Source organism: Corapipo altera, unplaced genomic scaffold, assembly GCF_003945725.1.
Source record: "Corapipo altera isolate COAL_440 unplaced genomic scaffold, ASM394572v1 271, whole genome shotgun sequence".
Taxonomy (NCBI): Eukaryota; Metazoa; Chordata; class Aves; order Passeriformes; family Pipridae; genus Corapipo; species Corapipo altera.
This window is the reverse complement of record NW_020884935.1, coordinates 4,302,764-4,317,524: the sequence shown is the minus strand read 5'-3', so window position 1 is coordinate 4,317,524 and position 14,761 is coordinate 4,302,764. Positions and strand designations below refer to the sequence as shown.

At 44.3% G+C, this 14,761-nt stretch overlaps 1 protein-coding gene across 1 annotated transcript in view; it reads right to left on the bottom strand.

Moving 5' to 3' along the window:
• The window catches only part of PAFAH1B1 (platelet activating factor acetylhydrolase 1b regulatory subunit 1), a 29,290-nt gene that overhangs the window by 13,680 nt on the left and 849 nt on the right, over positions 1-14,761 (bottom strand). The window contains exon 2 of the mRNA XM_027660228.1: positions 10,148-10,150. The gene's annotated coding sequence lies outside the window, so the exon portion shown is untranslated. The remainder of the gene's footprint in view (positions 1-10,147; positions 10,151-14,761) is intronic.

The following is a 14,761-nucleotide window of genomic DNA, read 5'->3' as shown; positions in this document are numbered from 1 at the left end:
GTTAAAGAACCACGTAACTAAGAGATGATACTTGCCACCTTCTCAGTCACATGTTAACATGGTTTACCTACAGTTAATCTTTCATCTTGCCCACATTTAGGGCACAGCAAATTTTTAAACAGCTCTTCAGTCTTATCAGAGTGGCACCATTACCATGGGCCCGTTACTGCAGCTGGGCTAAGGCAGTGGTGTGATCACAACACATCTGGCAGTGCCAGCTGACTTGGGATGTGGCTGAAATCTGACACGTTTGAGATAGTTCAAGTGTTGTGTTGTGGCTTTCACAACAGACTCGTTTTTCCCACACACACTCCTTAGTATCCTGTGATTCAGTAACATGAATGCAGCATTCTCAGTGCACAACCTGCTTCAACTTGGCAGCTTCAACCTCCGCCACAGCGACATCACCAAACACACAGTGGCAGCACTGCCTTTGCTCTCCACACTGCAGGGGCCTTGTGTGAGCACCATGGGAAGTGCTGACATGGCACTTCTTGCACACCTGGCAGGTGCCTGTACAGAACTCATCATTCACTCAGCAAGTTTGGTCAACCATCCCTCACACCGAGATAAACTGAACAGGCCACGTGCAGAGGCTCAGAGAGAGCAGGTGGGTCTGTAACTCCCACTGCCTCTCACCTCTGCCACCCCCCAACACACACAGGACACAGAGCTCACCAGCACAGCTCAATAACAACTTTGGTAAGGAGCCTCTTTTAAACAATAGCCTTTCTGAAAAAAAATAAAGAAAATACTGAGCTTGTATCATTAATGACTACTTATCCATCACAGAGGATCAGAGGCTTGTTTCTAAACCTATCTAGGCTCTGATGTCTGCTTCAAAATGAGCTTAAGCTGAAAGTTGCTTGTATTCCACTCTGCTGGTGGATTTTCCACATCAAATGCTGCACACCATAATACTCCCCTGCAAGTTAGTTAGGACAGGAGCACTCTAAACAGGCAAAACCTTACTTACTCAGTCTAACCTCTTCCCCAACAGCTATTTCAGAAACAATTCAGATGAAAACTAGAGCACAGGCTGCATCCTTTCAGAGAACAGAAGCAAACATTTCACTTACTCTTGCCTCATACCTAATTCCTGCCAGGTAAAGAGACAACTGGGTTTCCACAGATGCCCCGTGCTCAGCACACACTCAGAGTATCACACAGCAATTAATGGAAATTTAGTTCACAAGACAATCCCATCCCGCAGTGCTGAGAAGTGCCCTGCAGAGAGCGCTGCTGGCAGACACCCCGCGAAACGGGCAGGGACCGAGCCCAGGCACTTCTTCAGACACAGCAGCACTGCTGGGAGTGCCAGAGAGCAGAACACAGACAGCAACTGCCAAAATCTGCCTCTAGTACCGCCAGGGTAAAAACCTGAAGGTGGGGTTTGTATTATGAATCACCACTATGCAGTGGATGTCCAGTAAATCCAGTGCACTGACTCCAGTAAAAATCTCAGTATCTCATCAATTTTGACGTGGTATCCAGGAGATGCAACTATAGCACTTGTCTAAAAATAACAGCAACTGTGTTTGTAAGGCCATCCTTGACATGTCACCTAGGTAGAAATACATTTTCCCTCTCAAATGTAAAGTAACCCCAAATTTCTCCAGTATCCCTGACACTTCCCAAACCTGGGCTGCTCCACATTCTAACTCTGAATTGTCAGTGAGAACCAATCTTAGCACTAGATAAATTGCAACAGTTACAGGGCAAAGCAGCTACTCCTGCTATTAGCAAATTATAGCTGAGCCACAAGACACCAATCACTTGATCTACACTATCTCACTCCTCTGAAAAGTGGCTGTTCCAAGCACCCTGCTTAGTATTCCTGACTTTTTAACTACAAAGCCACCTGAAAAGAAGGCCAAGTATTTTTAGGGTAGTCTCCTTCACACACACCCCAGATAAAAACAGTACAGAATGAAAACAAACAAAACCCATCACAAACAAAAACAACCCCACTCAAGCAAAAATGTCCAAACCCCAAAAGCCGAAAAGGACCAACATTAATTACACACATGTACTGCCTTTTCTTTAGCTGCAGCAGACTTTGTGACATACAGACCTCAGCAGAGCAAGACTAACCAGTTCTCCTCCATCACCTATCAGGGCTCCCAGTCCCCAGTGCATTCCCCACACACTGCTCAGCCACCAGAGGCAGCAAGGGGAACAAAACCAGCTCACTGAGAACCACCACCTCTTCTTTACATCTTGCCCGAAACTGGTTACTTTGGTATCAGCAGCTTGTCGTGACTGAGGCAGTGTCAAGAGAGTCACATCTTCTTTGAAAGAAAAGATGTCTTTGCATGAAAATTTTACTTTGTTCTGTATTAAATACAGGAAAAAGCAGACTGAACTTACATAGAGCTATCCATGAATAACAGTAACTAATTAAGTGTAAACCAGAACGTGCCTTTTATTAATAGATCCACTTACACTCCTCCAAGTTGTAGTTTCTAACTTAAAACCTGTTTGATTCCCTATCAATAGTCTGCACATATAAAAGCACTGAGTGGCAAACCTCTGCATAGGGACAATCTTGCAACAATAGAGGTTACAGGTGTTTTCAGCAAGATCAGGTGTCTTTGTAAGCTGTTTAAAATTGGGAGCTAGACCTGGTTGAATGCCTGACACCAGAACAGGTACAACACATCCAACGGTCACCTCTCACTCCTCCTGGCAGCAGGGGACCTGCACAGTTTTCTAACAGCACAAACCATTCCTGACCCAAACACAATATCCTCCTCAGCTGCACTAGCAGCAGATCCTCAACAGACAACTGCACCTCATCCCAGCTGCCCACCTGTCCACTCAGGTACAGATCAGCTTTTATACTTAGGACTGGTAGAAATGTCTAAACAATAAGGATACAAGACCTACTTCATCCTTAAGTGCTGCAGGACTGAAGAGTGGTATACTAAAGCATAATCTAAAAAAAAGATTAATTTAAAAAGAGACAGCCAAAAATCATCACAGGCCAGAATTTTTTGCTGCACAAGCTTCTGAAATACACAGAAGTATTGATGAAGAGCAACAAACTGAGCAGAAATACCCAAAAAGCTGAAGAATCCTCTCCTGGTAAGGAAAGGTGGAAACAGCACAGTGCAGGTTCTTCTGATCTTCTCATTGGAAAAAAAAAAAGCAAGACCCTCTGTCTCTTCACATCTAACCATCCCCTCCCATCTTCCTAAACTGGGATTCAGAGATTCCTGAGCTTCACTGCACCAGCCTGTCACCGGAACCAGCTGCCCTGGCCACAAGCCTCACCCCACTGAGGACACGCTCACTGCCACTGGGAAGCACACAGACCCCCCCCCCCCCCCCCCCCCCCCCCCCCCCCCCCCCCCCCCCCCCCACACCCCCCAGCTGCTGGCAGGGCACCCAGCCAGCCTCACCCCACGCTGGCAGTGGGCATGGCTGCCCTGGTGTGGGCAGGAACACCCCCTTCCTGAGGGTGACTAAGAGAGAGGATCTGACAGACAGCTGCTGCCTCCTGGCTTCAAACACTGGGTCCTTCCACTGATGGGGATCAGTGTGCTTGAAGTGCTTCCTACATCACTGGAAAACTTCGCAATAACTTAATGAGAGACCTGCTAACCATTCATAAATGCACCAACAGCAAATTGAAACAGGTTCAGCTCCATTTGTTAGCTGAGACAGCTCTACAGGAGGTATCCAAGCACAATAGCTACACACACAGTCACAGCAATGAGGTAGCGAAAAAATAATCACTTTGAGGCAAGAGATTGTCAGAATTTCCTTCAGTTCATGATATATCATGCCAATAAATGATACGACTTGGCCTGCAGGTACTTCTATGACAGTGTTCATATTGCTTCAGGAGACATTTAAATATTACTTTCCATAAGTATTCACCAAATATAATTGAGAAGCAGATTATGGAATCAAATTAACTCATGAGCATTTTACTACTGACTTGCCAAAAATACCTGTTCATTTACCTGAACTGGCACCAAGCAAGAGCAAAGTTACTCGAATTAAAATTCCTAAAAGTGCCCATTCTGTACACATTAAAAAATAAATCTAGTCTGTAAATTCCTTCAGAGTTCCTTATGGTTTTACTTAGCAGAGTACACTGGATAGTAAACAGCACTAAAATTTGGTCTGAATACCTATGTCTGGCAAAGACACTGGGCCCTGAATTGGACATTTAGCTTTTACTTATTTCAAGCAAATCATCTACCCTGCAAACCTACCATAAGACTAAATACACTTGAGGCCAGAAGTTTTTAGAATCAAACCCAGCCCACTTTCTTAGTTCTAACTACTAAAATAGTGTTCAACTGCTAAAGCAGTGTCTCTGGACATAACCCTTGACTTCTTGACTCCTGTTGTTAATTACTGCAGAAACACCCACAGATATCACAGCTCACCCAAATATATCAGAGCAGGATGAAAGTTCTGCTATTTGCCAGATTCCCCAAAGCCCTTAATTTCCTATTGCCATGGCTTTGTTTGGCAGCTGTAGTAACTCAGTGCTCCAGCTTTAACCGTGGGTTTGCCTGTTCATAGCAGGGCACCACCATCCAGCTGCTTCCAAGAAACACACACACTGCACCGTGACAGAACTGAAGCCATAAACACGGAGGTCCAAGTAAACCATTAACTACTAGTTACTAACTCATGGTATAAATTATACCTTCAGTGAGATGCTACATTTGTCCCTGCAAGGAATTGGTTCAGTCAGGGATTGGCTCCCACAAGGAATGAGGGCTTTTGCCCCCCAAACGCCTTCCGGGGGTCGCAGCAGGGGAAGGCACCACACTCAGTGCTGACCAGCTGCCAGCACCCACCAACTCAGCATCTGAACTTCTCCACTCAACATGAGCCATCAAGAGGCTGTTTCACATGAAGTTCTTATGACACCCACCCAAATCCAAGCATTTTCATAAACATATCCCAAGGTACCAAACTCTGCCATCACAACCAACCTATGCATCTTCTGCAGGATTTTATCAGTAAGTTTGGTTCAAGGTTCTCCACTGTCTCTCCTTTGCTCCCATCAAGTGTGTCAAAAATACTCTTAGGGACCAACACCATAAACAAATCCCTGAAATGGCTCAAGTGACTAACAACACCCATTTGTGCTCTTCAGAAAAAGTCCCAGTAAAAGCCACTCCCAGTGAGCTATGATCCACCCAACCTGCAGTGAGACCCCTGCTCCCCTTCCCCAGGAGTGACAGCAGCACAGCAAATCCAGCTGTGCCAGTGCCTCAGCTGTGCTCTGCTACCACAGCAAAGAAGTGTAAGAAAACCACCACGAGCACCACTGCAGTGCCATACAGAGAGCACAAAGCCACTGCAAGGTCATGGTGAACCACTGCTCCTCACAGACATGGGCCGGTTCTAACCAGAGTTTTCAAGTCACCTCAGTAAAGCTGCAGAGAAATATGAAGATGTGTTACATTAAGAGACCTTCATAAGCTTCAGAAGTTCCATTTCACAGGCTTCTCACAACCTGAGTTACTCTGATTACTTAAGTCAGGGCTCCTTTCACCAAGAAAATCCTCATCAGCACCACAATGAGAGTGTCTCACCACTGGAACTCCAGGTTCAAAATCATCATTCCAGTAATTTCAGTCCTCAAGCCTACAGAAACATTTGCTTACCAGCTATTACAAAAAACTGTCAGTCAGCCTTAATATGTCCTTAAGCACTTTTCCTACCTCCCATAAGTCTCACAAGCACATTTGTCCCTCCTGTATTTTATTATTTTTCTCTTATCTTTTGAATTTTTATGAGTTAAACAAAGAAAATCAGTTTCAGCCTCATTCCTTGGTTCACAGTTCAAGGTTCTCCACTGAAACAGCAGTGAACTGGTCCATACACCAGCACCACCAGCCCAGCTTCACTCTGCTGCTGTTGTCCAGCAACCACATCTGGCAGTGCACATCTCAAATACATCCATGGCTCCTCCAGGAACTTAACAGTAAATTAATTCAATTTCTGCAGTTTTTACGACCGTTGCTTAGGCTCCATAAACAGTCTTCCCCACAAAAACACAAGCTACGTACACTAAACACATAACTGTAGCTAATTATATTCAAAATTAGAAGAGATACATGGCATCAATTACAGAGCCAATGCATCAGCAGATACAGAACACACCAGCACCATGCAGCTCTGAAAGCTCAGCAAAGCTGGGAACTGCTGGGCTTCAGGAACTGTACATTTTTGCCTTTTTTTGCAGAATCCTAATACTTTTAATAAACTCAGCTACAAGACCATTTTTTTTCCTAAGTATTATCACAACAACATTTTAAATAATATTATAAAAGAACATTTATTGAAGGAGACAAAATCCGAGGTCACATTCTCAGACTGCCAGCTCAGGCACACCTAATATGAGGCACTTGGGCCTTAAAAAAGCACATGAGCCATCACCAACTCCAGAAACACACGAGCAAGTTCACATTCGTGGAATCAATTAGTTTTGGATTACTCACATTTCGGTTCAAACTTAAATCTTAATTTACAATCATTTAAAATTTCAACAACTCGTGTAAAACTCAAAAGCTTTTGGAGTGTCCAGCACATGCTACCACCTTTGAAGCAGATTGTCTAACACATTCTACTGACCTTAAAGGGTTTTTGGCCTGAAAGAAAACTCCTCGAGTTTACTTCTGAATTGTTAATAAATCCAAAATCCTACTTCAGTTAGCTCCCTCTCTTCGGGTAACTTTACAAACCCAGTGAAAGGCCTGTCGCTTATTAAGACCAAGGCCACCAAAAAGACTAACTGAACTGATACAGTCAGAATTAAATTCCACAATTTTTAAAGCTGAGAAGATCCATTTGTGAATTAATAAAGCAGAAACTCTTGTTACATTGTCTCTTGCTACATGGCTGGCACAGGAGATCCTTACAAAGTTCTTTGACAGTGTATCTTGTTTCATAACATATTAACAAGAGGACTTAAAGTGGTTATTTCAGAGTATTCCCAGGCAGTAAGAACTTACAGTCCTTATGGATGAATTAGACTGCAAGAATTGTTCTCTTACACCTATGGATTATGTTGCTAAATTCTAGCAAGTATATAATAACATGTCCTTTTAATTTAAACTAATTTTTAATGGTCTGATTTTGTTTTAAACCCCATAAGCAAAAAGCTGCTTTATCAAACTCAAGACACAGAATAGGACAACTCTTGGCACAAATGTACTCAAAACCAGATTCCACAGGACTGAAGTAATATCCATGCTTCTTGGGCATAACTATTAGGACCCGAAAAGGTTCCTAGAAATCTGTCTCTAGCTGTTGATAGGAAAGAAAAACAGTAACAAGTAAAATAAAACATCAAGTTCCTTTCCTTTCCCGCCTCCATCTCGCCCCCCCAGTACAGCAATAAAGCTCATCCACAGCACAATCAGCAGGGCACAGCCAGGCAGCTGCTCTTAGTGCAGCAAACAGACCTTATCCTAGAAAATATTGGAATCCATCACCTGCTAAGCCGGCAGGGATGAGTCGGAGAATACAAGAAAGCTACTCATTTATGAGCTGGGTTAATCTTTTTTCCACTTTTCAGCCTACATCAGTAAAGCTGGCTGAGGGATTATGACAGAGTGAGCTCCAACAACTATCTGATTCAGGAAAAACAAAACAGGAAGCAAATCTGATCTGAATTACAACTCTGAGCCTTATTTCTAATTCATATGTTTAGTAAGCCTTTTATTCTGCAATTAAGGAAGTCTCAAAATGCCTGCAGGTCAACGCTTTGCCTGATGTATCAATGCAGCATCCCGAGTACACCATTCTGTGCAGTGCTTGTAATAACTCACCAAAAACATCTCCCAGTCAAAGGCTTATCAAAGGAAATATAATTTTAACACAAAAAAGGTGAAAAATTCTATGCCTGTTTTCTTCTCCATTTCACCTACTTTTACAGCTTTTGCTACAAAGCTGATACAGTAGTTTAGTTCTGAAAATAATTCAAACACCAAATCCACGGGGAACTAGAAAGCAAGCCTAGCAGATCAGATATTGTGCCTGTGTTCTGAACACTTGGAATGCAGGCTGTAATTGTATCTAAAATGTAAAGCTAAGGAATGTCAGCAACATGCTATAAACCAGGAGCAAGTTGGCTGCTCCACTTGCATGGTGCCTAAAGAAACACCTGTGCATTCCCACAGCCACTCCTGTCTACGTTTCCACATCAGTTCAAGCTGTCATCAGCATTTAGCACATCACTGGCAGTCACTACCCACCTTCAGGATTATAAAACAACAAAAGACATTTCTGGTCTCATTACCCTCCCAAGCACCAACACTACATGACTTTGAGGCATCTGGACCAAATTTGCTTGGAAAATATTTTTTTTGGGGGAAAAGAAGTCTTTAAATGAATTCAGTCTTGACATTTGTCCTCCATGTAACATTTCAGTTTTGCAATTCTGATAGAGTAATTCTCAGGAGAAACATCTCGAGTGCAATCACATCATTTTAGAGCCTTTGAGCTTCCTCCAGGTCAGAACTCCAGTTAGCAGTGTAGTCTACATGCAGGCTTTGGTAGAAAACAAGGGAAAACATCCTTCTTCTAACCTGCCTGTCCAGTTCTGCGTGAAAATGCAAGTAAATTTGGCTACCAATAAAGGAACAGCCTGGAAAAATGCAAACTGCAGTAGAAAATAAACCTTTAATGTGTGTGAAAAGGTTTTTGACATGGCCTTCTCCACACTGCTGCTCAGTGTGTTGTGCCAGCACAGGACAGCGAGCAGGGTTAGTGTTACAGGCTCGGAGTTACACACTGCTACTGACACTGCTCAGAGCAAAGCACAGCAGGCTGAGCTGCACCACTGCAGCAGGGTCTTCTTCAGTATCATTCCTGCTAGGTCAAACAACACACACACATTTTGGGGTAGAATTCGAGACCACTTATTTAAGCTACTTTCTCTTGGCCACTAAGAGAAGAGTTGCCTGTACTCACTTGTGTTGGTCACCAGCCACACACTGGATTTGAACTTTGTTCTTCTCAGTTCTTCCCCCTATACCTCTCTGGCTTGAAGAATTAAGTAATAGACTTACACATGTAAAGGACGTCACAGGACTATATCCAAATTTAAATAATTCAATCATTAAACCATTTGTAATACTGAAAATGTGATATTAACAAAAATGACTGTAAACTGATTAAATTTATACACGAAAAATATCTAGAAGGAAACTTAAAGGAACACTTCTGTTAACACCTTAGAAACAGAAGAAGGTCAAAACCACAAAAGAAATCCAAACAAGAACTCAGACAGAACTTTTGCTCGTCAATCCTGAGAACACTGTTAGTCCCTCAGCCATTTTTAAAGCTCGTTGACCAAAAATGGCTTCATTTGCCCAGAGGAAAAAAAAAATCCAAACCAAAACCTAAAAGCTAATCATAGTTGTCATATATAACATCTTACTCTGCTACAGGGAACAGAACTCAACCTTTCATGACACACAGAAGTAATGAAATCAGGGTTCTGGTAGAAGGTGTCTCATTTTTCTTAGGACCCACCTTCACCCACTACACTCCTGCCTCTAAAACAGAGCTGAAGGTGAGAGAGAACCTTCTACCAATGCTGATTTAATAGACACCATCTGTTTAAAATACATACACACATTAATGACATCCTTTCAATAGACTACGAAGACACAAGCATTTAAACACACCAAATTGTTTATCTAATCTCTTTCTTCACCCCAAAAAGCAGGTGAATACAGCACAAGACAAACTGCCAAGGTTGTTTCTTTATGGAGGAACCAGTCATTTATCTGCAGCAAACAGGCTAAATGCTTCCAGCTGATTTTCCTCTAGTCTTAAAGAAGGATAAACTTAACACCTTTGCTCTAGCATTAAGCAGAAAAACAAGGCAGAGGCAATCTCGGGGGGAGAGACGGGGGACCACTTGTCTAATTAAACCAGAAGAACTTTGGTTTGTGGAGCACAACAGGAACAATTAACACAGACACAAGAAGGAGGGCGTAAATAATCTCAGTCATGAAGGCCCCTGTGCCATCCCAGATGCAAACCAGTACAGCATCATGCCACAGAGCCTGTCACCCCCAGCCTTACCTCACAGGAGGTGTGACAGCTGAGTCACCATCCAGCCCCGAGAACAAGAGGTGCCTCTGAACAGCCCTTCGACCAACTCCCTCAGCAGAGACCTACTTAACAACGGATCCAAGGAAATCACAGGACAGCCATGGCTGCAGCACCACCTACAAACCTCAACTACCACACACTGCCCACCACTGGAAACACCTTCTCAAGGCTGCAGCATTAAAAACATCAGGTAAGTCTTCCAGAATCAACAGAATCACAAAGACAAAGATGTATTTATTACATTTATTTAATCACAATCCTTATCCTAAGTCCACAAGCAGCCAAGCCAAGCCAAGCTGCAGGGCTCGCTCAGAAGCAGTACCAGTAAGGAGGAAATGGTGAAAATACTTCTAAATGTGTTAACTAACAGGTACTTTGAATTAATAATGTTGATTTTTTTATACAGTTATACATGCATCAGTGCTCTAGGTACTGCTCAGTGTGACAATGCTGTGCACATGATTAGCTTTGAAAGGACTGTGTGCTTATAGTCCTGAGGAAATGGAGCTCAGCATACACTTATTTTCTAAGTAACATTTTTTCTTTGAAATTTCCTGACAGTACATGCCAGCATGAAGTGAAACGATAGGTGGCTTCCACGACACTGAACTAAAAGCAAGAGAGCCTAAGTCACACCTATCTAATCCCTTACAGAGAGAGCAGAAGGTTAAAAAAAAAGAACAAGCTTTTAAATTGGCTGAATGAGACAAGCATTGCCTCTTCCAAGTCCTGCCTCAAGGAGTATTGAGAAGAAAAGGCCCTTCTTTAAACTACTGAGATAAGATACAAGTTAGCAACACACATCTGGTGGGCCAACCCAGCACTAAGCTGACACCCACAGCTCCAGCTCCAGCCATGCTCTGCCCTTCAGTGGTGGCACAGTCCTGCCCACAGTGTTGCCATGTGCCAGCGTGGACAGCAGGCACAGAAGGAATTCTGAACAAACACCTCTATGTACCTGAAAATTAATTTTAAACAGGTCATAATTGTATCCTACTGTAAATGCTTATTTTTAAAAACTTAAATTGAAGTGTAGCCTATTCTGTCAGGCAGATGAAAAGACAAAGCAACATCACCCATGAATAAAACTCCTCAAAACCACATTGGGAGCACCATTCCCTTGTGTCAGCTCCTGAGAAAGTCCCTGCACCCCTGCAAGGCTTCACCAATGCAATGTTTTCAGTAGTCAGGTTGTTCTGCCAATGATATTTAAGCTCTTATAAAAGGGAGAAAGAGGAGCCCAGTTGTAACGTCATTGACAGATCTGCGAGTATGGACAATGTGTAACTCACTGCTCTGTGACAACCCTTGCAGGAGAACCCCAGAATCATTCTGATCAACACACACAGTTCTGATCCTTGGGAAAGATCTTCAACTGCCACCACAAATCACATGTTACAGGCTGGAAACTCCCCCACACCCTACAGGAAATCTGAAACTATTATCTATTAAGAATAATTAGCAATTTCTATTGTCCTCTTGATTTCCTAAATTTAGGCCTAAGCAGCTCTTATTTTCAGCCTGAGAAGTATTTCAGTGCTCACATCATGGACATTTCAGCTGCCCTCCCAGACTTTGCCTTTGGTTTAGAAAATGGGCCTGAAGTTCACCAAAGTAGGAGAGAGCTGCCTGAACCTGAACTATTCCAGTGCTGCTCCCCTTTGTACCACAGTAATTCCAGCCCTCTGGTTCAGGAATACAGGGCAGATACAGAGGGTTGTAAACAAACTTATAAACATACTGAGCTACCCTGAGGTAGCAGGGACCAGCTATTGTTTGCCCATAATATTCTACAAGAGGGTACAAACACATTATAATTAATGATGGAAGCTGGTTATGGAGTTCTTGATGGAAGACACAGTTACTCCAACTGGACAAGGCAATCAGCAGATGCTGATTCAAGAGCTGTCCCATCCACAGCAAGTTGGACAGACAGCAAGCTGGTGAGCAGACAAAGGACACAACCTGAGCCCCCAGGCTGGGAGGAGCACAGGAGACAGGACAGGCACAGGAGTCAGCAGGACACACAGGGCAGAGCTTGCATGCAGCCAGACGGGGAAGTGTTGATGCCTTTTGCTTCTGTAGAACCCAAATGAACAAGTTACTCCTGTACAGAAAGGGACTGCCATCATTTCAAGGGCAAAAATCACCCAAAGCCATATGGAGGCAAGTGTTTTATTGAGTTCTTCATTGGTCTTAGCCTGGATCTGTGTTGACTCGGGCATTTGGCACACACATCCACTGAATCCTGGAACATCTACTCCAGCTGAATGAACTAGACAGAGCTTACAAAGAAGCCACTGCCCCTTATTTTAATTCTGGGCATATTAAACCAAACACAGTCTCCTCTGTGGCCATCTCCCATCAAAAGTGGACTCCAGAACTGAGACCTCCATGAAAAAGCAAAAACTCAACCTGCTTCAGAATCATCCACATTTGATGTTGTACTTGCTCCAATCAACACTGAATTAGGTGGGAATGCCATGGGGAACATGTGGAACAGGAGAGCAGTTCCACAAGCAGCCCTTCCTAGGTGCTTCCTCCCATCCCTATTGTATTCCCCAAACCCTTTGTTCTAATGCCTTTCCTACACAACTTTCAGCAGCAGTGTCACCCCCACGATGCAGCAGGGGGACAGCAATGCTCTTACAGAGCCACAGTGCTCAAAAGGGCTTCCAAAATCCTGAGATGTCATTTTACAGGAACTTGGCACATGAAGAAGGGCAATGCAATCCAGTCTGTACACTGACAGCACTCACTCCACTGGAGTCACCAGAGATACCAGGGATTGTCTTTTCCTGTGTGCCCACCCATAATCTGGTCTGTCCAAGAAGTTCCATGAAAAAATAACAGCAAGAAGCCACAATACAGGGGTTTCTCTAGATTTCAGAGAATCCTGTGTGCAAAACACCCGCACAAAAATTATAATTCTTATCTAAAGCGTAAATAAAATAAATTCAACAAGTGAATAAGTGGATAAATTGAAGCAGTTATCAGACAAAAAAAATCCGGCTTTGCAACAGTGACTGGTCACTTCTCACTGCCAGACAAATCAAGATCCACCCTGCAGAAAAACCAGCCTCAAAACAGAACGCGAGATTTGTTTCATTTCCGAAGGTTCCTGCACCATTAGATTCCTCCCTAAAGAAGAGACTTCATTGTTACGGCAATTAGTATTCCTCCACCCCGGCAAAGGGAGGGAAAAAAAAAGCTCTGAAAGGGTAATCGAGCCATTTCGCAGCTTTGCCTCCTTACTCCACCCAGTCTCTTCCCTGCTCAATGGCTGCTCACAGCATCCACAAACATAGAACAGCAACAGAAACACAGAAAAACGAGATCCCCGAGAACAAGCCGGAAATTTGCAACGCATCTTTCAGTTTAAAAATATTTTCTTTGTTTAGTTCCCTAACATAATTTTCCTATTTAACAAAATGACTCTAAGGGAAAATAACATTCTGACAGCAGACCCTCCCTCTCCCGAAAACCAGCCGAATGCTGCACAATCATTTACAAAATGATCATCACTGAACGGAGGTTCTTTGACCACCACCTCCTAATGGCATGAACAATACTGTCATAGGAACATACAATTAAAAGAATCACCACAAAAATACGTAATTCAGCCAGGTCAGTATGCCCAAACATTTATTTATAGTAAAATAGTGCTTATTAAAGATTTTTAATACAGCTTAGATTAACCTTCCCCCCTCCCTGGTAAGTAATTCATTATAAAAGGACTTGACCTGCACCAACCAAGCCCACTGCTGCAGCACTGCCGGCGAGGAAATGGTTCCAGTGATACCATGGCAAAGAAAGGGAAGGTGTCACATTATTATTGGTATTAAAGGTCAAATTTAATTGCCTCCACCTTAAACAGAAAACAATAAAAAAAAAAAAAAAATCTCATGCCCACAGAACTGAGCAAACCCCAAACTTTCCAAGGGAGGCACCACTCCCACCCCCCAACTTCCATCAAAAGCCCTGCCTGCGTATAACCTCCTGCCGAAACAAAACCTCAGGAGTAACAATAAATACAAGATTTCAGCAAACTCGATTGCTATTAAAAGGTTTCCGAGGGAAGCCCGTGCACCTCCAGCCGTCCAGGCAGCGGTGTGACCCCCAGAAGGAGATCAGACCTCCCTCGCCCGTTTTACTGCAGCTGGTTCTGAAGGCATGAGCCACCTCCTATCGCTGCTGCCCTGCTGAGCACTGCAGGGAAACGGGGGATGCGAGGCAAATTCTGAAACAACACCTACTCCTTCCCCTGGATTATCAATTCTCGCCCTGTTTTCGGTGCCGCGGCCGCGCTGCCGAACCGGGCCATGCCCGACCCCCGGCCCTGCCACGGGAGAGGGGGACGGGGGAACCCCCGGGAGGGACCGGGGAGGGATGCTCGGGGTCCCCTCGGCGCACACGCCGGGCCCTTCGCCCCGACGGCTTTTTTACGGCTGTTCGCCCCGGCCCGTGCCCTTCTCCCGGTATTTGCTAAGTCACGGGAGGAGCGGCGCGGCCCGCGGGGGGGACACGGGCCCGGCGGGGGCTCCGCGCCCGCCCCGCCGCTCCCGCCGGGCCCTGTTTTCCTGCAGAGTCACGGCGGGAGCGGGGCCCGGGCCCGCGGGCAGCGGGGAGGCCGCGCCTCGGCCCCCAGAGCCCCCCC